The sequence below is a fragment of the Schistocerca nitens genome, chromosome 5, assembly GCF_023898315.1.
Source record: "Schistocerca nitens isolate TAMUIC-IGC-003100 chromosome 5, iqSchNite1.1, whole genome shotgun sequence".
Lineage (NCBI taxonomy): Eukaryota > Metazoa > Arthropoda > Insecta > Orthoptera > Acrididae > Schistocerca > Schistocerca nitens.
In genome coordinates, this window is record NC_064618.1 from 368,488,268 (window position 1) to 368,511,792 (window position 23,525).

The 23,525-nt window shown below is 45.0% G+C and overlaps 1 protein-coding gene and 1 pseudogene across 1 annotated transcript in view; one reads left to right on the forward strand and one right to left on the reverse strand.

Moving 5' to 3' along the window:
* Nucleotides 1-23,525, reverse strand: part of LOC126260459 (multiple PDZ domain protein) — a 1,565,360-nt gene that overhangs the window by 749,145 nt on the left and 792,690 nt on the right. The window lies entirely within an intron of this gene.
* LOC126261031 (5S ribosomal RNA) lies at nt 12,317-12,434 on the forward strand (annotated as a pseudogene).

Consider the following 23,525-nt stretch of genomic DNA (forward strand, 5'->3'; position numbering starts at 1 on the left):
TTTAAAACCTCCACAAAAGAATTTCACAAGAATATCCACTATTCAAGGAATCAAGCAAAGTAGTTTTACAACATAGATAAATGAACACAGAGAAACGACTGAAGTTGTGTTTGAAAGTACGTAATCTTTTTGAAACTCGGAAAACTGCCATTTAACTACAAATAATCCGGTAGCTACAATTTTATATGACCTGGTATTCACCGACTGTATTATTACATTGGGTGTTGAAGAACGGACCTTCGGGAATTTACGAGTGATTCCTTAAGTCAATACGAGTAAAAACGTTCAAATAAATGTATGTACGGAAATGCTCCATTTATCAGGTATCCGCCCTATTTGGCTTCTGAACATCTTTGAGAAACAAAATGAAACTGGTGTAATGTTATTTCATCGTAATTATTATTTTAGCAAATACGACTATTAAAGAGAATATGCTAGGAATATTAGCAGCCTGTATTTAACACTAACGGATTTATGCCTAATAGTATTTAGTTGGCAATTTCGGGTCCAAGTGTAAAGAGCATTTCTTCCTTCTCCATGGCTGCCATTCTCGTACAATTTCGATTGTTGTGAACTTTCCATCACAAGCTCTACAATAAGATTCTTGCTCGCTCCACAATCATCCTGCCGCCTAATCCGCTCTCTTATTCAACACGAATACGATCGTTTGCGTTTTTTCCTTGCCACAAAGTATTAAAAGTGCAGCTGCTGTTCGACGCTCTTCCATCGCAACCTTATCCTTCACGCACAGAACTACAACAAAAATATCTAGAGGAGAGTGATCTCTGAGCTCTCACAGACACTCTCACCCTATTGTGCGTAAACATTTCCAACGTGTGCTCTTGCAAGACGCTCAGGCACTAACAGAAATATACTTGTAAGGAACTATTAGACAGTAACTACCAGTCAAAAGTCGCCCCTAGTGTAAATAGTTCTGCGATTACTATCCGAGAGTACCAAATTGTCTGAGAGCAAAAAAACTCTCACGTTTATCCCAGCCATTAGCAATTAATCTGGAAAACTCATATGATAAATAAAACAGTGCAATAAGATATTCAGCTGCAAAGCAGTTAGTCGTTTTCATGTGCTGTGCACAGTGTCGATAAATCAATACTGTATACAGCACAGAATGACAGGACTTCCTAATAAATGGAGAGATGCTCATGCATAGAAGAATAATAAGAAGAAGAAGATGGCAACTACTTGCATTTAACGAAATTACGGTTCACCAACATTAAGCAAGTTTGTAATAGATATTTTCATCAGTTATACATCATATCCGATCGAAATTCATGCCTCACAAGCTCTTACAGTAATTACGGAACATTCTGTAGGAGGGTTTCTTGTCAAAGGCAAAGTAAAATGATTCCGAAGCGTTCAGCTGATTAAGAGCCAGTCTCGTTCAAAGACTGTCGTTTCTCTGCTTTGAGTCAGTCTCTCTCTCTCTCTCTCTCTCTCTCTCTCTCACACACACACACACACACAGTAACCCAGAGCCGCCATCAATTACGTCGAACTCTGGCTGAATGGGTCTTGTGACGGCGGAATGGGTATCACCTTCGCACAACCAGCGTCTTTGTGGCGGGAACTGCCAAAGATTTCGATGCAAGACCGCTAGCCTCCGCAAGAAAATATCAGTGAGATATACTGTTTAGGTATTAAAGATTTTTTTCCCTTCCTTATATGCACATTTTACCTGTGAATACGGTAAGCTACTCTTCACCGTAGTCAGGGGCGTTGTACCCTTTCTTCTGCCGTTGATTCTCTTCGAACTTCATCGGAGTCAACAGTGTAGAGTTTGTTGAGTCTGGATGTAACGGAGTTATAGTTCACAGGGAAGACACGAGACGAAATCACAAGAGTTTTGCAAAGACTGTATCATATGCTGATTGTTTTACATAACTGGAATATTATAGCTAGTAAAGGACTTGTATGGAAGGTAAAATTATAATTTCAACAGTGTGCACTTAAGAAGGAGATATCACAGAGGCTGATATTTGATGATAATGGCGAAAATTAATTATATTGTGATAATAGTCTGTTAGTAGAGAATTTACAGGCTGGTGATACAGTGCAGCAACAGATACCATACTTAATAATCATAATTGTATTCAACGCATTTTATAATTCCGATGGCGTACGTCACACAACACGGGAAGATTAAACAGAATATCGTAAACCGCGGTCTGCTGTGGTGTCTACATGTTAGGCCTGAATCGATTTTGCCATCCCGATCAAATATCAATTTTAAGAGTGTCAGCTGTTTTACACCAGTGGTTGCCAGCTTGGTGTACTTACCCCCTAAGGGATAAAATTAAATTTTCCGGAGAGTAAAAACGAAAGGGTTCGACTGTGTTTGCCATGAAACTGAATTATTTTTAAAAGACAATTATTATTATTATTATTATTATTATCACTATTTCGTAAGACTGTAATATCAGTTAGGTAAGTCACCAATAATTACAGTTTTTCAAATACTAGGATTAATGAATAACACAATGTGCTGTAAGTTTCAGCTAGAGAAACGAACAGCTACTTCAGTGATTAACAAACAGTAAATATGGTGCACACATTTCAACTTGACTGGTTTTGTGGTGTCACCGCCAGACACCACACTTGCTAGGTGGTAGCTTAAATCGGCCGCGGTCCATTAGTACATGTCGGAACCGCGTGTCGCCACTGTCAGGTTCGCAGACCGAGCGCCACCACAAGGCAGGTCTCGAGAGACTTACTAGCACTCGCCCGAGTTGTACGGACGACATTGCTAGCGACTACACGTACGAAGCCTTTCTGTCATTTGCCGAGAGACAGGTAGAATAGCCTTCAGCTAAGTCCATGGCTACGACCTAGCAAGGCGCCATTTGTACCATTGCATGTATCTCAAGATAGTCTCACTTGTCTCATCAAGATTGCTGTATACCAAAGGACGATATAAAAGTTAAGTGTTCTAGTAGCTACGTTCTTTTCTTTGTCGCATTCATTACGAATCGTGTTCCGGACTTCGCGCCAGTCGGCGTGTGTGTGCGTGTGCCCTTTCGGCTGCCCGTCACTGTGGACTGGCTGCCTTGTCAGTCCACTACATTGGCGACGAGTCTCAAAAGGGACTTTCGCGTTCGTATTGTCTTAATTTGCTTGTGTCATGGCTTCGCCACATTCTCCAGAATGTAGTGGACTGACAAGGCAGCCAGTCCACAGTGACGGGCAGCCGAAAGGGCACACGCACACACACGCCGACCGGCGCGAAGTCCGGAACACGATTCGTAATGAATGCGACAAAGAAAAGAACGTAGCTACTAGAACACTTAACTTTTATATCGTCCTTTGGTATACAGCAATCTTGATGAGACAAGTGAGACTATCTTGAGATACATGCAATGGTACAAATGGCGTCTTGCTAGGTCGTAGCCATTAACTTAGCTGAAGGCTATTCTGTCTCTCGGCAAATGACAGAAAGGCTTCGTACGTGTAGTCGCTAGCAATGTCGTCCGTACAACTCGGGCGAGTGCTAGTAAGTCTCTCGAGACCTGCCTTGTGGTGGCGCTCGGTCTGCGATCCTGACAGTGGCGACACGCGGTTCCGACATGTACTAATGGACCGCGGCCGATTTAAGCTACCACCTAGCAAGTGTGGTGTCTGGCGGTGACACCACAGGTTTTAAACGAGGATGCAGGCTGTGGCGAAGCAAGTGTCACTAGGTAGAGGATTGGTGCAGAGAACCATGTTTTGTAACTAGTGTGGGCTCTTAGTCTGGGTAGTTCATGGTTTAATGAAACACCTACAAAAATTAATTATCGTTTATTTTTCGCATTTTAAAACAAATATATTCACTGGAAATTCTTTTTTATTCTAAGGCTTAATTGGGGCTAATATTGATGAAGTTGAGGGTAAGTAGGTCGGGTGGGGGTGGGGGGGGCGGGGTATGTAGATCCTAACTAATATCTGATTTCACTCAGGGCTAACGGTCTCAGAAAGGTGGAAACCATTATTTTACACTAATGATGTCTGCAAATCAGCTGTTCCAATTACGGCAGTAAAAACGAAGTGTGGTTATGAGTAATTCGTACTTATGAATGTAAGTGAGAGCGTCAGGAAGAGGAGACTGAACAAGAAGAGATGCTTGAACATCTTATCCATGCCAATGCATTCGAATCTCCTTTCTTATAGTAACCTAGCATTTGGATCTCTTTTCTTATACTAACCTAGCTCTCGCGCGTTGTGGAAAAACGTGCGGAATGGACGCCAGTGAGATATTATTGTTCTCCAATTCCTGGAGGCTTGTAATGGTTAGAAAACTTCCAAGTGAGTAAGAACATATTACCGTTCTTGCACATTAAATCAGCGAAATTTGTCACCAGCCATTTATTGTTCTTGAGAGCCCGTGACACTAAAACAGAGTGTGCATACAGCAAATTACAAATTTCCGAGTTAATGAGAATGTCTGGTTGTTGCCAATTAGTTCGGTTTTTTCGTAGCCAGCACATTTATAGTCGTTATTTATATCCTTCAGTGTAATAAAGATTAAGTGCGCTTCTTTTAAATTTATTTAGGAAATGAATAACTTTCTGATTAATAGAATATTTCTTCTTTTCATTCATTGCACATAGAATCGATTTGGCCACAGTAGCTAACATTTTAAAAAGAACGTAGCAACCTGACAAACCAGCCCCGACTCAATGCTCCAAAAACAAATTTTCTGAACTGATACTGGAGTTTCCTCATGACCATCAAGAAATGGTACTAGGAAATAGGATTTCGGAAAGCCGGGTTTGGGCGCCAATGTAAACGTAGTAACTCCGGTTTAGTTGATATCGTTATGGATATAATCGCAGCCTGCATCTTGCATCCGTGAAAGACATAACAGTAATTCCCTGTGAACTTACGAATTAAACATCGATGTCTGGCTCTTGAAAACCACCCAGACGTATTATTTCAGCTTCAATATGAGCTTTCGGCGGTGTTCAAGATGTTATTCAATGATAATTATTGTCAAAGCTGTGGAGCGCAAAATAAGAGAAAATTTTTAAAAACCGTTATTATTCAACCTTTTGTTAATTCAGAATTGCTGACATCTATGCATGTGGTAGTTCAACGTATTTTTGTTGCACTACAACTGGTGCAAAATAAGAGCGTTGCTGTAGAACAGAACCAATTCAGTCTCAAATATTTCAGCGTTTCCAGTAAAGTCGTGCGATGCTATAATCCAATTTAATTTATGGATGAATGTTTAGCAACAAATGTATGATGTTGACAAGTGGCAGATGGATCTCCAGATTTTGGATCCATCCGGTATTATGTCGCTTACTTGTGGTACTGAAACGTAGGCATTTTTGACCGATGACGTTTTTTTGCGATTTAAAAGTGACTATGAGTTCGGTGATGACATTTTGGGTTTCCTCTCACTCGGTCACCAACTTTCCGTCTGAAAAGAAGTAAAGCTGAAGATGAAAGTGTGTGAACGCTCCCGAAAACAGCCATTCCCGGAGAAAACGCATTACTCGATGGTGAAAAAGGAAGAAGACACTCGCTTTACCTACCTGGAGATTAATCGTAGTACGGTAAGGACAGGCAGCCTTTATAAAATCTTACACAAACTTCTTCACCTAAGGAAGATTTGCGATATATTGTCACGTAATAGAGCACTCAAAGTAATGTAAAATATTAAGAATGACAGGTTAGATGTACGAGAAGGCATTATCGTTCTAGTCTTCCAAAGTAAGCCGGCCGGGGTGGCCGAGCGGTTCTAGGCGCTACAGTCTGGAACCGCACGACCGCAACGGTCGCAGGCTCGAATCCTGCCTCGGGCAGTGGATGTGTGTGATGTCCTTAAGTTAGTTAGGTTTAAGTAGTTCTAAGTTCTAGGGGACTGATGACCTCAGAAGTTAAGTCCCATAGTGCTCAGAGCCAGCCTTCCAAAGTAAATATATCAATATTTAATAAAGTTAAATAAACACACCAAACAGTTGGATAGGACGTGTCGTTGCATACTATATGGAGAGAACCCTCTAAACACTTAAAAAGGATATTTGCACTTAAAGTTAGCAACATTAGAACGAAATTAGTTCTTCTTCCACTTAGCTCGCCAGAATGTTTTAAATATTTGCGCCCAGGTTGCTGCTGTGTTCCTCCGGAATGGATTCAGTATAGTTCCGCAGTGACGCTTAATCAACAAAATGTAAGCCTAAAGAATTTCAGGCCAGCTTTGAGATTGTATTTAGAGCTTCGTAATAGACAGAACTTTACAACAAATCGTCAGACGTAAAAGAAATTTTGGGAGTATCTCGAGGGAGTGTTGTAGGGCCGTAAAAAATTAGAAAAAGTAGCGAAAAGCAGAAAGACATGCAAGGACTCAACGATTGGGGAATGAAGAGGCAACTTTTTTTATTTCCTTTGAGACTTACACTCGTACATACTTCTGTCTTTTTTTGGGGGGGGGGGGGGCGGTAGGGCGGGGAACGGTAGGAGGTTAACCATTTTTACATTCCATGAAGAGACCACTGTAACGATCTTTTATGATTTTAACCTTCATGGAGGTGTACGAAAACCTATCGCACAGTGGTGCAGCCGAATCGTATAGTTAAAAATATATGTTGAAAAAGAATGAAGTTGTTCAAACAAATTTCGGGCTTGCAGCCGGTCGTCGTTCAATACTTCGCACGATATTTCAACTGGGCACCTGACAGTCATCTTCAGGTAAGCCGTCGCAGACTGTCGAAAACGTTTCTTTTTTTTTCCCCTTTATTGTATTTCAATTCCCCATCGGGGTGGGCTGGCATCAGCATAGGCGCTGCTCTTCAGCCGAAAGACATAGAAGAAAACAATAGAAGACATTTAAAAACAGCAAAGGAGAGAATAAGGTGAACATAGATATAAAAAAAGGGGGAACATCATGGAAGGCAATAGACAAAAAACGGGGTGACTGTAAAATGGAGATAAAAAACTGTTTAAAAGTAGCACACACAAAAAGCCACACACTGCGACGGTTAAAAGAACACAAGGCACAGTATGACTGGAGCATAACGGTAGCAATGGATGGCATAGCACATAACGTAACACTGACGGCGAACCTCAAGGCAGGACACAATGAAAATCACACCTCTTGACGCACACGAGAAACAGCACTAAACACAACACTGATGCGGCACACTGATGATGATCAATACAGAGGATCTGCCAGGCGCTAGGAGATGAGGGAGACCTGAAGAAGGGAGGGAGGGGAAAAGAGATGGGGGAGGTGAGCGGGGGGCGCGCGGAAGAGGGCCAGGTAGGGAGGGACGTGGGAAGGAGAGAGGCAAGTATGGGGTGCAGGGTCACAGGGGAAGGTGGGACGGAGGAACATCTGCCCTGGGAGAAGGAGGAAAGAGGAAAAGGGGGCCCTGGGGAGGGGGGGGGGAACAAGGCCAGGTTATAGTTGGAAGGAAGGGTAGATGTCACGGCGAAGTTCGTCATCTGGGAGGGGGAGGCGTTGGAAATTGCCCTGATGAAGGAGATGGAGGGTGTGGAGGTGGAGAGAGGGAGGGATACAGCGATAGAGGCGCGGCAACGGGCGGGGGGTGGAGAGGAAGGAGGAAACCAGAGGGTGGGGGGATCAAGCCTGCGAACAATGTAAAGGATGCGGAGATGTTGGAGGAACAGGAGGAGGTGGGGGAAGGGGATCAGTTCATACAGGAGCCGTGTGGGGGAAGGAAGGCGGATACGGAAGGCAAGGCGGAGCGCATGGCGTTCAAGGAGCGAAAACGTCCTCCGTTCCGCAATATATAGCGTACTGTAAGTATTCTGCGCATGCTTCGAAAACTTGATAGTTGAACCACACTGCCCGCTGGCAGTGCCCTCGCTGGTGGAATAGCGGAACTCAGTCGCCCTCTGCGTTGCTGTTTGCCACGGCGGTCGACGCAATCTGTCGTCTTCGATTTGAGCAAATCGTGGAGATGATGGGATTCCATGCACTGTCCAGCTGGTAGCCGCTGTCACGGTTTAACAGATTTTCCACCAGTCGTATTTCTACGGATTCTTTAATAATGAAGTCCACAGCAACGTCTTTCTGGGACTCCATTATTAAAGAATCCGTAGAAATACGACTGGTGGAAAATCTGTTAAACCGTGACAGCGGCTACCAGCTGGACAGTGCATGGAATCCCATCATCTCCACGATTTGCAGATTGCGTCGACCGCAGTGGCAAACAGCAACGCAGAGGGCGACTGAGTTCCGCTATTCCACCAGCGAGGGCGCTGCCGGCGGGCAGTGTGGTTCAACTATCAAGTTTTCGACGCATGCGCAGAATAGTTAAAGTACGCTATATATTGCGGAACGGAGGACGTTTTCGACTCTATCCTCACCCGACGCAGCCACCAGCATCTCCGCCAGCACCGCCTCCTTCCCGTTACACAGTGTGGCTTTCGGCCGTCCTTCTCTTCCGACGACCTTCTCCTTCACCTCACCCATCTCCTTTCCGACCAGCTTAATTCCCGTCGCTCCGCCATCTTCCTCTCCCTGGACCTCGAACGTGCTTATGACCGCGTCTGGCATTCCGGTCTCCTCTTCAAGCTCCAAACCTTCGCCCTTCCCATTAACTACGTCCGTCTGATCGGCTCCTTTCTCTCCCGCCGTCCTTCCTATGTCACCATCCATAACACAGATTCCTACACCTTTTTCCCCTCCGCCGGTGTGCCCCAAGGCTCCGTCCTCTCCCCCCTTCTGTACCTTTTGTACACGGCGGACATGCCGCCGCCGTCATCCCCCGTCCACCTTCTCCAGTTTGCCGATGACACCGCCTTCCTTGCCCATGCCCCCACCCTCCAGCGCTCCCAACACCTTCTCCAATCCCATCTTGACCGGTTCACCGCTTGGTGCAACCAGTGGTTGCTCAAGGTCAATCCCTCCAAAACCCATGCGATCATTGTAGGCAAAACCACCCCTTCCTTCCGCCTCCTTGATTTCTGTATCACCATCTATGGCCGTCTTATCGCCCTCACTCCCACCCTTAAGTACCTTGGCGTCACCCTCGACCGTCGCCTCTCCTGGACTCCCCACCTCCGGACGATCCAAGCCAAGGCACGCTCAGTCTCCTCAAGCTCCTCTCCAGCCGTACGTGGGGTCTGGACCCCTCCACCATCCTACTCACCTATAAATCCCTCATCCGCCCTATCCTTTGTTACGCCCATCCGGCTTGGATCTCCGCCCCCCCCCCTACCTTTTATAAATCCCTCCAAATCCTTGAACGCCATGCTCTCCGCCTCGCCTATCGCATCCGTCTCCCCTCCCCCACGCGGATCCTGTACGATCTCATCCCCTTCCCCCACCTCCTCTTTTTCCTTGAAAGGATACGGATCCTTTACACCTCCCGCAAACTCGATCCTCCTCACCCACTAGTCTCCCCGATCCTCTCCCACCCCCACCCGCTGCCGTGCCTGTATTCCCACGTCCCACCCGGTCTCCATCTCTCCACCCTCCTTACCCTCTCCCAAGGTGGCTTCCATCAGCTCCCCCTCCCTGATGATGTCCTCCTCCCCTCCATCTACCCCTCCTATCAACTTTGACCCTGTCCCACCCCCCACTTCCGGTGTCCTTTCCTTTAGGCACCCTCCCTCCCTTCTCTTCCCTTCCCTTCTCTTTCCTTTTCCCCCGTCCCCTCCCTTCACCCCTCTTCCCCCGGGCTTCCCCTCCCCCTTCCTCCCTCCCCCTATCTCCCCTGCCCGTGGCATCTCTGCTCTCCCCTCTCGCTCTCCCACTCCCCTTCCTCCTCCTCCTCTCTTGGCAGGTCCCCGGACTCGTACACGCACAGTGACCATTCGCGCGCCGGAGATCATCGCCATCAGTGTCTCATGTGTGTGCCTTCGTTTGTGTTTAGTGTTTGTTCGCCGTCACGCCGCCACTGTTCCCGTGTACCGTCGCCATCATCCTTGTTATGTGCGCCGTGTCAACTAGTGTCAGTGATGTTTTCTCGTCCAGCGTGAACGGCTCCATGTTTTTTTTTTTTTAGTGTCTACATTGTTTTGCCCGCCGTTTTGATTGTATTTTCTGCCCCCCTCTATGTATTACTTATTGTAAAACTCAAGGCCGAAGAGCGGCGTACTCTGCTGCTGACAGCCCGCCTTGTGTAAGGTGATAAAAATCACAACAAAGAAAAAAAAAACGTTTTCGACAGTCTGCGACGGCTCACCTGAAGATGACTGGCAGGTGCCCAGTTGAAATATCGTGCGAAGTATTGAACGACGACCGGCTGCAAGCCCGAAATTTGTTTGAACAGTCAATTCGCCGGGAAAATCTTAAAATTCACACAAGAATGAAGTTCACTGAATCTTATTCTGTGGTACAGTGCACTGTGCGAACAAAGCAAAATTAGTATCGAGGGAATATCTGTTTATTTTAATACGTTCGCGTCATCGCACGAGGATGAACAGAAAATATTTAGCTGCGACAGAGCAGCAGTTAAATAGTAACTCTGGTAGGAACAATTGTGAAAAGCTCGACTGTGATTTTAAAACAATTTATGTTGAGCATATGCGAATCAGTTACTCAGTTACGGCTATTCCTCGTGATCCCACGGCATCTTAGTCATTTAATCAAGGGACAAGAACACCTGCCGCTCCCGGCAATTTACACATTGACATAATAACAGCTTCTTTTTTAGAGTGCACCTTTACGTATATATAAAACGTGCTTGCGCTGTACATGAGCGAGCCCGCATTACCGTCGGCATTATACTGTTTGAAAATTAAAGTCTGAAGTCACTTCACTTTTCGTTTAATTCTGTAGTATTAAGCTAATAAAATTACAGGCAGATAACGCACGACGCGTTAGACACTCAGGGACGTCCTTCGCGCACACCATCCACGAATGGAAACAAAAGGGTAAAAAGATGAGTTACCCCTCCGCCACATATCACGAGGTGGCCAGCGCACCACAGATGTAGGTGCAGAAATACCGTCGTCTCGAAGAAGCGAGGAGACGAAGCTGCGTTTTTTCCCGCTACCAGGAATGCAGGCCGGGGAAAGAAGTTGCTCTGAGGAGCGGAGAGGGGCCTGTGTCAAGAGATTGGCGGCAGTTGGTCGAGGGAAGAGATACGAGCGCCGCCGCGGTCGTTGGGCTGTCGCGGCGGCGGGGCGCCGACCCGTGGAATGGAAGCGGCGACGCCAGATTACATCTGAGCCGGCCGCCCTATTGGAAAAGCCAATCGGCTGCAGGCGGCCGGCCGGCGGAAAATCTGCGGGGGCAGAAAGCGGAGCTGCCCTCTGCGGACCGGCGGCGCTTAACGCGATTCGGAAAGGACGAGGCGGGCCCAAACGGCGCCCAGCAGCGGGCCAAACGACGCGGACCCGTCTCCCAAAAGGACGACATCTCACTCGAATGAACGTCTGCACTGGCGCCTTCCAGGCTGTTTCGACGCACCCGGCGGAATACCCCGTTGATGCGCGCTTGTCTGGTAGAAGTCGTGTGCTCCCACGGCAGAAATGTGTGGTGGCAAACGCAGGTGTGCAGTTATTTAATATTCTAAGAGACGGTACGTGCGTGAGATTTGATTTCAATCACTGGTGTGGGAGTGGCGTATGATGAAGTCCACAAATGTACGAGAAGCTGACAGTTTCGATTATCACCTCAAAAAAGTTACGTTACGTAGTTAATTTTTTGAATGCTTGCGGGTACGAGGGTTCAGACCCGCTATACACCGAAATCCCAGCGCCACAGTATCGCGTCTCGCGCCAGAGCAAGTAAGGTTCTGGCCGTAATAACGACCTTGATACGCCTGGGCACTGCGTCAAACAGAGCTTGGATGGCGTGTACAGGTACAGCTGCCCATGCAGCTTCAACACGATACCACAGTTCATCAAGAGTAGTGACTGGCGTATTGTGACGAGCCAGTTGCTCGGCCACCATTGACCAGACGTACCGCGCGGTAACACATTTCGGCAGCAGCGGAAATGTTGTGGCTGTGTCTAACCAATCTAGACAATTCTTTTTTTTTCCCTGTCTTCGAGGTGATATGTAATACTTTATGACTACCGTTCTTAATTCGTAGCAACGGACTCCATACCGCTAAGCCAAGAAGAGTTTCTCCTGGAATCTTCCCCTTAAGTTTTCAATCTGGCTTGAAAAGACTCTCTAAGCTCTGGAGCCCTAGGCCACACACTAGGACACAGGAAACGTACATCCCTGGAAGACGACAGCGGCAGGGCGGAACAAATCCACGAAAGATGTGAGGCTACGGGAATCTGGCCGTTAGAAGCAATATTCCGTTGGCCCAGAAGGGCATGGCAGCCAAACATGGAAAGATCAATACAATCATTCACACTAAAATTTTAGATTTTATGTCATACAGGCGGCAACGGCCTTGCCGCAGTGGATACACCGGTTCCCGTGAGATCACCGAAGTTAAGCGCTGTCGGGCGTGGTCGGCACTTGGATGGGTGACCATCCAGGCCGCCATGCGCTGTTGCCATTATTCGGGGTGCGCTCAGCCTCGTGATGCCAATTGAGGAGCTACTCGACCGAATTGTAGAGGCTTCGGTCAAGAATATCATCATAACGACCGGGAGAGCGGTGTGCTGACCCCACGCCCCTCCTATCCGCATCCTCCACTGAGGATGTCACGGCGGTCGGATGGTCCCGGTAATCCACTCGTTGCCTGACGACGGAGTGCATGTCATACAGGCACAGTAATGGTCACTGATCTGATTACTGCTGTTCCTGTAACGTACATACCTATAAATAAGAAGTCCGTTACTCGTAATGGTTGTTCTAATTTGAAATCGCAACATCCATATCCTGAGTAAATTCTCAGTATTGATAGTTTGAATACAACGTGCAAGTAAGCACATAGGGAACGAGATTTTCACTCTGCAGCGGAGTGTGCGCTGATATGAAACTCCCTGGCACATTGAAACAGTGTGCCGGATCGAGACTCGAACTCGGGACCTTTGCCTTTTCGCGAAAGGCAAAGATCCCGAGTTCGAGTCTCGGTCCGGCACACAGTTTTAATCCGCCAGGAAGTTTCATATAAGCACATAGGGTTTCTGATCCATACTTTAAGACAAGGTAAGCTAAGCCTGAAACTGCACTCGAAAATAGGACTAATGAAGTTCTCATTCGGTACGGATGTCACAAACTGTTTGAAATTTATTACGAAGCTAGAAAACTGTGGCTTGTCTACATAACTTGGCCAATAACAACAGATAAACTGAAACGAGAAATTCCAGTCGAAATATGTAGTAAGCGGAGGTAAAGCAGTGTGGACGGATCGTGTGTCGTGCTTGGGTAGCTCAGTCGGTAGAGCACTTGCCCACGAAAGGCAAAGATCCAGAGTTCGAGTCTCCCTCCTACATACAGTCTTAACCTGCCACGATGTTTCATATCAGCGCACGTTCCGCTACAGAGAGGTAATTTCATTCTGGATGTAGTATTCCAGTTAAAATGCTGCAGCGAGCAGGAAGGAACGTCAGTGACAGAATGGACAAATGCGTACGTAGTAGTGGACAAATTCGTACGTAGCGGCCAGCCGCTGTGGCCGAGCGATTCTAGGCCCTTCAGTCCGGAACCTCGCTGCTGCTACGGTCGCACGTTCGAATCCTGCCTCTGGCATGGGTGTGTGTGATGTCCTTAGGTTAGTTAGGTTTACGTAGTTCTAAATCTAGGGGACTGATGACCTCAGATGTAAAGTCTCATATCGCTTAGAGACATTTGAACCATTTTGCGTACGTAGCAATCATTTTCTACGTCATTTTATAGTTTCTCTTAATAGCTACATTGTAAATGTTCGATGTCCTCGAAAAATGTATTTTGTTAGTACGGTATTATTTCAGTCTGTCGTTCGGATTATTTAAAAGTTGTGGTCTTCTAATAATAGTTAACAACGTCGTCTGCCAGTTCGCCCATTAAAATACTTGTTGTTGTTATGGTCTTCAGTCCTGAGACTGGTTTGATGCAGCTCTCCATGCTACTCTATCCTGTGCAAGCTTCTTCATCCACCAGTACTTACTGCAACCTACATCCTTCTGAATCTGCTTAGTGTATTCATCTCTTGGTGTCCATCTACGATTTTTACCCTCCACGCTGCCCTCCAATGCTAAATTTGTGATCCCTTGATGCCTCAGAACATGTCCTACCAATACTTATCAGCCAAAATACCATGACCATAGTGTGTTGGTCCATTATGGAACGCAGTACAGCAGCGATTCTGCATGGAATGGATTCGACAACGTTTACAGAGGAGTATGGCACCAAATGTCTACGTAAATTACGGGCCGATAGTTTTTGGACGCGGAACTACCGGCCGATAGCGTCCCAGAGGAAGTCTCTTGGATTCAGATCGGGCGAATTTGCTGGCGAAGACATCAACGTGTGTTCACCATCATGCTCCTGAAACCAATGTAGTTCGATTTTCGCCGTGTGACAGGGACTTTTACCCTCCTGAAAGAAGTTACTGCCGTCGGTTGTGACATCAGGAATGAAGGGATGCAGTTAGCCCGCAGGCAGCTATCATGGTGCCTTCGATTGTTACCTCAGGACCCAAGGAAACACGGCTGAAGGCCCCCCCCCCCCCCCCCACAACATAATACTGACCCTACCGGCCTGTATTTTCGGGGCGGTGCATCTTTCGTGAAGCCATTGGCTCATCCCGATACGACCATCGTCCTCGTGTAATTAGAAACTAGATTCATCTGAGCAGGCTATAAGTTTCCATAGAACCACGGTCCAATCTCGATATCCCGTCCCCACTGCAGTCGTAAATGACGATGTCATTGGGTCAACATGGGAATACGTACGCTTGCCTGCTGCGGAGCCCCATAGTCAACAGTGTGCGCTAAACGGTGTGCTCAGAAACACTCGTTCCTCCACCAGCTCTGCACTCTATCGTCAGATCTAAAACAGATCGCCGCCTATCTTGCTTAACCGAGAGAAGACGCTTCTGGCCTTCACGTTCTGCGACGAGGCGTGGACGTTCAACTCCTCGTCGTCTATTCTGGCTTCACCGTCCTTCAACCTCTTTCCATAGATGATCACGATAATAGCACGCGAACAGCAGACCATGTTCGCCATTTCGTTCCCAGGCGCTGTGTCATAAGATCCTGCCCTTTCTCGAAGTCGCTTATGTCAGTGGATTTTCCAATTGCGGCCCGTATTGTCGCTAGAATGATTCCCCATTTGTCTCTGTTCCGCTTCTGCACCTTTCTTGCCACGTTATATTCCTGGAACGCCACCAGGCAACGTTGAGTCTCGCGGTGGGCTGTGGTCGTAATGGCAGTCGGAGTGGCTGAGCGGTTCTAGGCGCTTCAGTCTGGAACCGCGCGACCGCTACGGTCGCAGGTTCGAATCCTGCCTCGGGCATGGATGTGTGTGATGTCCTTAGGTTGGTTATGTTTAAGTAGTTCTAAGTTCTAGGGGACTGATGACCTCAGAAGTTAAGTCCCATAGTGCTCAGAGCCATTTGAACCATTTATTTTTGAGGTCATAATCTTTTGCCTCGTAAATGTACACACTGAACTCAACCCAAGACATACGCGACAATACTGTATTACTGCCTCATCATCATTCCTCTTCCACGATAAGGACTCAAACGGATTGCCTTCACACTGCAGCGCCGCTAAGTTGCCGCAATTTAGTTATTTCAGGCATACGTGGGGATCAATTACGTTTCCCGGTCCTTAACTCTTTCGCGTTGGATTGTCAGTAGCAAATGTGCAATGTTGCAGAGTTTAGACTATGCATAATATTTACAAATGTCGCAGTGGAGTACGGGAGTAGAGCGTCAGATATGAGAAGGATGTTGAAGCCTGCGTTGCATTCTCAGGTATCTGTACTACCGCGAACGGATCTGACGACTACGGCGGCGGAATCCGGACTGCCAGATGCTTGCCTTCCTTTGCTGCGTCAGACGGCGATCAATGGAAGCTGGGAAATGGCTTTCCATTTGCGAAGGCGGAACGTTTTTTGTGGGAAGCGCAGGAGGCCGAAAAGAGTGGAGGCTTCAGCGGGCGGTCCGCAGCAAGCAACTTGCCAACCAAACTGCCGGAGCCACAACATACTCCGTTTCCAAACCTACTTCCTGGGACTTATACAGCAATCTTTTCAGATCTAGTAACACAAAAGGAGCCGTATTTCAAACAACTCTAATTGAAATCATCACTCAGAATCTTTGTGGGGAAGGTGAACCAAAGACTGCGTTTTATTGGTAGAACAATTAGAAGTTGCAACAAATCTAAATCTACTAGAGAGACTGCCTACACTGCGCTTGTTCGTCCTCCTCAAGAAAAAATGGTTCAAATGGCTCTGAGCACTATGGGACTTAACATCTGTGGTCATCAGTCCCCTAGAACTTAGAACTACTTAAACCTAACTAACCTAAGGACATCACACACATCCATGCCCGAGGCAGGATTCGAACCTGCGGCTGTAGCGGTCGCGCGGTTCCTAACTGAGCGCCTAGAACCGCGAGACCACCGCGGCCGGCCCCTCCTCAAGAGCACTACTGCCTGGTATGGGATCCTTACCAGACAGGTCTGATAGAAGACATTGAAAAGGTTCGGAGAAATGCAGCTACTTTCGTATTATTACGAAATATGGGAGACAATGACATGGATATGATGATATGATAAGCGTGTTGGTGGCAAGCATTGAAACAACGGCGTTTCTCGTTGTGGCAGGACTTTTTCACAAACTTACAATCACCAACTTTCTCCTCCGAATGCCAAAATATTTTTGTTGACTCCCACCTACATAGTGAGCACAGATTAAATGATAAAAATCTGAGATCTGACAAAGATTGGCGTATTCATTTTTCCCCACGTGCTGTTCGACTGTGGAACGGCAGTGAAATAGCCTTTGTCAAACACGTAAAGGTGAACTGTATGTAAATGGGTTTGTATGGCAGACATAAGCATAATTAAGTGAACAACTAAAACAGGTGAAGGGAAAGTAGTTTACAGCTCCTCTCAAACACTAGACATTTCTTTCAGTTTAGATTACAATGACAAAAACACTATACAGATGCTGCACAAATGCTACTAGATCAAGCACACTGAACGATCCTGTATATCGTGCAGATTGGGACCTCACCCTATACCTCAACAAGTGGCTGTAGTGCACGAAAACATGCGTAAAGTTTCGATATCGTTTAAATTCGCGTTCGGCGATCAATCTGTGAGCTAGGCCGCTGCCTTCAAGTATCTAGGGCTTTCTGCCATTAAAGTGAAATGAATGCATAAATCTACTCGCGGAGAAGATAGATGCCAGTCTCCGATTTATTGCGAGAATCCTAAGAAACTGCAGTCACGCAAGAAAGAGGACCGCTTGCGAAAGCCTTTTTAGGCGAATTCATTTGTATTGTACGTACATCTGACAAATGATGCACATCCCCAACCGGTCACTGAGTCTGCTCATATTTCGCGCAATTATAGTAGGCCTACATGCTTAGATATAACGAATGCTGCTCTAACACGATGCTTTTCTCGACAATTTCGGAGAAATCGAAGTTCAAAGTAACGAGCCTACTGAATACGAAACTAGAGCGACAGCCATCAAGCAACAGCGTTTAAGGTGGCTGGATAGAAGTCTGGACGTACTGAGTTCGCATAACGTCATTTCCCCCCCCCCCCCCCCCCCCCATATTCTTCCACGAAACACTTCCAGGCAACCATGTTTCTTTTTTTAAAAAGAGAAAAAGAATAATAAGAGAACACAAGAACAACTAGAATCAAAATTATCTGAATACCAAGCAGGATTTAGAACAAACAGGTCATGCCCAGAACAAATTTTTAACCTCAAAACCATAGTCAAAATGCGAGCTCTCAGACAAAAGCCATTAGTATGCACATTTGTAGACTTTAAGAAAGCATACGATTCAATAGATAGACCCTCATTATTTCAAATTTTAGAAGAAAGGGGATTAGATTACAAGACACGAGAACTAATAAAACAAACACTAACTGACACGAAGTCTAAAATAAAATTCATGGGAGAAATTTCGGAGCCCTTCGGCATTCAGACAGGTGTGAGACAAGGCGATGGACTCTCTCCTCTTTTGTTCAACATCGTTCTTGACAAAGTTATGGAGGAATGGGAGAAACAACTACGGAAAAATGAGTGTTGGAAACCAATTTCACTTGGCTTTTCCAAAAACAATCTTTACATTCCATACCTCGCTTTTGCAGATGATCTAGCAATACTAGCGGAGGATGAGCAGACCGCCATTAAACAGATTGACACACTCAAAGAATGTGCTGAGAAAGTTGGGCTACAAATCTCATTTGAAAAAACTGAATTCCTATGTTCAAAAGTAGAAATTGCAAGCTTAAAAACAAAATATGGCAAAATCAATAGAATCCCGTATTTTAAGTACCTCGGAGAATACATTGAACCAACAGGCCAAGAAATAGTATCACAGCAAAATCGTTTACAAAAAGTCAAAAAAGCATTCTGGTTAGTCCACAACCTCTACAACAAGAAATCCTTGTCAAGACAAACTAAAATTCGGCATTACAATACCGTCATAAAACCAACAGTCCTCTATGCAAGTGAAACACTAGTACTGAACAGAAAGCGAGAACTCGAAGACATCAAAAAAGAAGAGAGAAAAATCATTAGGAAAATTTTAGGAGCGAGACAGACTAAAGATGGCTACAGACTGCAAACAATCAAAACAACAGAAAAGTTTTCAAACATAGAAATTGATTTTAAGAAAAGGCGACTGAAATTCTTTGGTCATCTTAGCAGATTACCAGAAAACCGTTTGACCAGAAAGCTAATAAATTACGTAACCTCACTTAAAGCTTCAACACCTTGGATGATCGAAGTTAGAAAAGACCTCACCAACGCGGATATAACAGCAACCGATATTTCAGACAGAGATACTTTTAAGCACAAAGTAGAGAAGTGGAAAGTTTTACCAGAGCAACCAAAACAAAAACAGTACAGACCGAAGTGGTCAGAAGAGCGAAAGCAAGCCTTCTCAAAAAGAATGAAGATCTATTGGAGCAACAAGAAGAACCAGAAAAAAAGTTGATTGTCATTTGCTTAATGTCATTTGCTTAATGTCTTCCGTTATTGGGAGAATTCATAAATAATAATAATAATAATAATAATAATAATAATAATAATAATAACGATAATCACTGCGAATCATGCTGAAGTATAATCAACGTAAAATACGGAATCGGGATGAAATAAAAATTTGTGATTCTTGAGTTTCTCCCGGCGTATTCGATAAGCAAAATATCCACGGGTGTACTGCCGGTCTACAGTGTCCAACGGGCACAATATTTCGGCGATCATACATGTCGCCATCATCAGGTGAACTGACAGCTATTTATCGCAAATATAGTGTTCATTATTTAAAGCAGGTATAACACTGTATGTCATCACTGCGATATGCACATTTCTGTATCGATAAACAAATGATCGTTTCACCAAGCTTGCTTACTATATCTTTATTACACCACCCGTAGAATGTATCACAATAATTAAATTTATTATTATTGTTATTTCGGAAGAAACACGATTCGTTGAAGCGATACTAGGGTTGATGTAAGCTTATAAAAAACATATCGAACCCAGAACGTGTAGACTTTTAGTCTATCGCCTTAGCCGGTTGCGCTCGATATCTGGCGCTCTTGTATGCTATTCAACAATCTAGTAAAACTTCTAACGTCTTTTTCTCGAAAACGCTTGAGAAGTGCCTTGCACTAGATCAGCATTTGTTCAGTAAGTATGTACTACAGCCGTGCGAAACATGAGCGGAATTAGCTATCCTTGTAAGGCTCTTATCGCTTTGGATTAACGGGAGAGATTTAAAAGAAGATATGTACGGCTTGTCACAGTTTTCCCTGACCGGCGTTTGAGTGTGTCATATATATATGCCCAACGAACTGCAGTGAGAAACTGTTACATAAAATATATTGTACACCGCAGAGGGCGTGGCAAAGTGCCCACGTTCCCAAATGAAACAAGAAACTCATTATTTTCCCCAACACAATTCCTTGTTGCAATGTGCTCTTCTAGAACGGTTTAGGCGCAGACAGCTCCACGATTTCCCTATCACGTGGTCTTTCAAAACGAATCATCTAGTTTGACAGAACTATGTAATACGCACAAACGGAGATAGAAACTTGGGGTGAAATTTAACTTATGAATCAATACTAACAGTTGTAAGTTATCGGTTTATGCAGTTGCAGGAAGGGGTCTCTCTTGGTGAAGACAGCTAGTTGCCTTACTTGCTCGGTCTTTACCGTATGCTTAGCGTCAAGACGCCGACAACACGGGAACAGTAGGTGCGATTGTGTCACAATGATATATCCTACAGCTAACAGCATTCGTCGGTGACGCAAAGAACTTCGAGACACTAGTTGCTTGGTAAGGGGAAAGTCATAAGTGGCCCTTGAAGGCGTAGAGTGTTTTTAACAGATTTGCACGTGGTCCACTGAAGTCTACTAGTCAGTCAGCCGAGAATTACCTATTCGTCGTGTGTTTGGCGTGTTTTTCGGCGTTACTTGTGTTTTCAATAGAATAGAGCTCAAACGTGCGCTTCAGGATGGTGATAAATAACATGTAGTTTTGTGAATTTATTGTGGGCGTGGAGATGAAAGATAACAATTTCCTTTCACATTTGGTGTTCACTGATGAGGTTACGTTGCATTTAAGGCGAAAAAATGAACTGTCACAACTAAAAATATACGGAACACCGCAGCCACATACTACAGACGAACACGAGAGGTAGTTTCTTAAAGCTTCATCTTTTCCGAGAAAGATTTGCCACCCATCTATTTTCGCGGAAAAGTCATTAATAGGAATCATGTACTTATATATGTTTTTGAAGATTTGGGTTTTTCCGCAGTTGCGAGAACACGCCGAAAATTTCATTTTTCAATAGGACAGAGCACCACCGGCACCACCTCGTGGTACCTCCATATGAGAGCATTTTTTAACAATGATATGCTTAACGACGGATAGGACTTAACCCTCTGAGCCCAACAATATAAAAAATTAAAATGTATTACATAATTAACCTTTATTATCATAGCAAATAAGCAATACAAGAAGGCAACAAAATAAACAATGAATAATTTTAAGGAGGTAGTTTCACTTACGAACCAATAGAACATACAGCTTTCAATATCCCATCATTTCACGAGATACACTGGAGAGCCAAAGAAACTGGCACACCTGCCTTAAATCGTGTAGGACCCTCGCGAGTACGCAGAAGTGCCGCAGCACGACATAGCATGAACTCGACTAATGTCTGAAGTAGTGCTGGAGACAATTGACAACATGAACCCTGCACGGCTGTCCAAAAATCCGTAGTAATATGAGGAGGTGGAGATCTCCTCTGAAAAGCACGTTGCAAGTCATCCCACATATGCTCAAAATTGTTCATATCTGGGTGAGTTTGGTGGCCAGCGTAAGTGTTTAAACTCAGAAGAGTGCTCCTGGAGCCACTCTGTAGCAGTTCTGGACGTTCGGGGATGCCGTATTGTCCTGCTGGAATTGCCCATGTCCGTCGGAATGCACAATGGACATGAATGGGGGCAGGTGATTAGACACGATGGTTACGTACTTGTCACCTGTCAAGAGTCGTATCAAGATGTATCAGGGGTTCCACATCACTCGAACTGCAGACGCTCCACACCATTATAGAGCCTCCATCAGCTTGAACAGTACTCTGCTGACATCCAGGATCCATGGATTCAAGAGGTTGTCTCCATACCCGTACACGTTCATCCGCTCCATAAAATTTGAAACGAGACTCGTCCGATCAGGCAACATGTTTCCAGTCATCAACAGTCCAATGTCGGTGTTGAGAGGCCCATGTGAGGCGTAAAGCTTTGTGCCGTGCAGTCATCAAGAGTACACGAGTGGGCCTTCGGCTCCGAAAGCCCATATGGATGATGTTTCATCGAATGGTTCGCACTTGTTGATGGCCTAGCACTGAAATCTGCAGCAATCTGCGGAAGGGTTACACTTTTATCACGTTGAACGGTTCTCTTCTATCGTCGTTGGTCCCGTTCTTGCAGGATCATTTTCCCACCGCAGTAATGTCGGAAATTTGATGTTTCACCGAATTGCTAATTTTCACGATACACTCGTTTAATGGTGTTACGGGAAAATCCACACTTCATCGGTACCTGGGAGATGCTGTGTCCCATTGCTCGTGCGCCGACTATAAAACCAGGTTCAACCTCACTTAAATCTTCATAACCCACCATTGTAGCAGTAGTAACCGATTTAACAAATGCGCCAGACGCTTGTTGCCTTATACAGGCGTTGCCGACCGCGGCACCGTATTCTGCCCGTTAACATATCTCTATATTTGAATACGCATGCCTACACCAGTTTCTTTGGCGCTTCAGTGTATATTTGAGACGAATTTCACACATCTCAAAACTTCCATGAGCTCATAATGTCCAAAGCAAATTATAGTCCTTAGATAACAAGCAAAAATAGGCCTAAAACATAATAAATTCATATGAAAAGTACATATTGCCTAAGCCTTTTCACTTCGAAACAACTAATAAAGGCAGTACTACAAACTCAAATTTACGTTACAATAACTGTAGATTTACTTGACTGTTAATAGTGTCCTCAATGTGACCACTATGCTTATTAAAAAGAAAAAAAAGAAAAGGGTATCCCTATATCCTAGAATCACGTAGTACAATCTTCGCGCTTTGAACGCTATAACTGAATGCTAAAATAGATTACGTTTGTAAAAATACCTCAGTGTACCACTTGATGTCTGTCTTGCAACTGAATCGGTGGTCATGCTCAAGGCACTGGTACTTCACAAAAAAATTAATAAATTGGTGGTTTCGGGCAGAAAGCACTGGTACTCAAATGGTTAAGGGGCTTACCGATATCACATTGCACCATTGGCCACGTTGCTGACCTGATCGCACGGTAAGTGACTTTTTGTTGTAATTAGGGTTTGTGGAAGGTTCAGTCTACGTCCATCTCTTCCAACAACTCAGGGTGAACTGCGACGCCGCATAATAGCAGCATTACATGCAGTAACTCCAGACATGCTCGCAAAAGTGTGGGAAGTATTTGACCAAAGTCTGGATGTTTCTCTTGCGTTCGATGGAGGACACATTGAAAATTTGTGGAAAGTAAATCAAAGCTTTTAACCTAAACGTAACTGAAAAATAGTGCCCCAAAGTCCTACATGCGTGCATGTAAAAGATATTCTCTTTTCAAATGGGACGGTTCTTCTGAAAACAGAAACTTTGTAGCCTTACACGTAAGATAAAATTCATCCGAAGTTCCCATCTTCATCCTTGTAGAAAATATAGTCTTGTGAAATGGGAAGAACCTTTCAGAAACACCTTGCTGTATAATCTGGAATAAAGTTACGCGTTACGTTGTGGTTTTACTTCTAGCCATTCGCACAATGGCGATGGCTCACAGGAAGTGCTCTTAAATAAATCGGATATTCAATTCTATGGGCATTATATGAATAACTGTCCTTCCAAGCTAAAAGGAGGACAGCATTGAATTTAGCAAGCTACGTAATTAGTATCTGCAGAATGTCTTTTTTTCCTCTCTT